This window comes from Penaeus monodon, chromosome 34 (assembly GCF_015228065.2).
Source record: "Penaeus monodon isolate SGIC_2016 chromosome 34, NSTDA_Pmon_1, whole genome shotgun sequence".
NCBI lineage: Eukaryota > Metazoa > Arthropoda > Malacostraca > Decapoda > Penaeidae > Penaeus > Penaeus monodon.
In genome coordinates, this window is record NC_051419.1 from 14,282,883 (window position 1) to 14,283,983 (window position 1,101).

Here is a 1,101-nt window from a genome sequence, read left to right on the forward strand (position 1 = left end):
GTTGAAGGAGTGCCGGATGAGAAGGAGATAAGAAAGGCATTTTTTTTTTTTTGTGAGAACATTTTTACATTTTTTCATCGTTTTCTGTTTATCATTTATGCTTAAAGTGTTGTTTTGCATGCTATCCGCCCACCCTCTGTCTTTCTCGTTATTGTGTGTGCGTTTGTTCGTGTGTACGTCCGCCCTCACCCCCTCCCCACACACCCCTCCCCTTCCCCACCTACCTTTCCCTTCCCCACCTACCTTTCCCTTCCCCACCTACCTTTCCCTTCCCCACCTACCTTTCCCTTCCCCACCTACCTTTCCCTTCCCCACCTACCTTTCCCTTCCCCACCTACCTTTCCCTTCCCCACCTATCTCAACCTCTTTCTCTTCCCTACCTAACTCAACCTCCCTACGCCCATCTTAACCTCCCTTACCCTAACCCTCTAAATCCCCCTCCCCATTTTCATTTCCTTTACGCTAACCCTTTTTAACCCCCTTTCCAATTTCCCTTTCCCTAACTACCCCCAATCTCGATTGGGGGTAGTCAACACCTCCTCCCCCCTTCTCCTCCCCTACCCCACCCCTTCCAACCTCCTCTGCCACCCCTCCCCCACCTTCTCGTCCCCAAATCTACCCTCCCCTCCAACAGCCTCCCCTCTACCCCCTCCCCTCCCCTCTACCCCCTCCCTTCCCCTCTACCCCCTCCCCTCCCTTCCAACTCCCTCCCCTCTACGCCCTCCCCTCCTTCCCCCCTCCCCTCTACCCCCTCCCCTCCCTTCCAACTCCCCTCCCCTCTACGCCCTCCCCTCCATCCCCCTCCCCTCTACCCCCTCCCCTCCCTCCATATATTCAACCGAAGACCCTCCTCCCCTCAAATACTTCCCTTTAACCTGCCTCTTCTCACCTGTAATTACGGCCGAGATGATCATTTACCTTATAATTTATCCCTGGATATCACTGACGTTATCCATCATCCAAGACGAAAGATTTAATCCTGCATAATGCGAAATGTTGCGTCATCGCCGTTCCAGCGTAAAATTCCTCTCGTAAGGTCGCTTTGCCCGTGTCTGACGCTTGTGTAATGAACCTTATCGCGTTCGCCATCGGCGGTGGGCT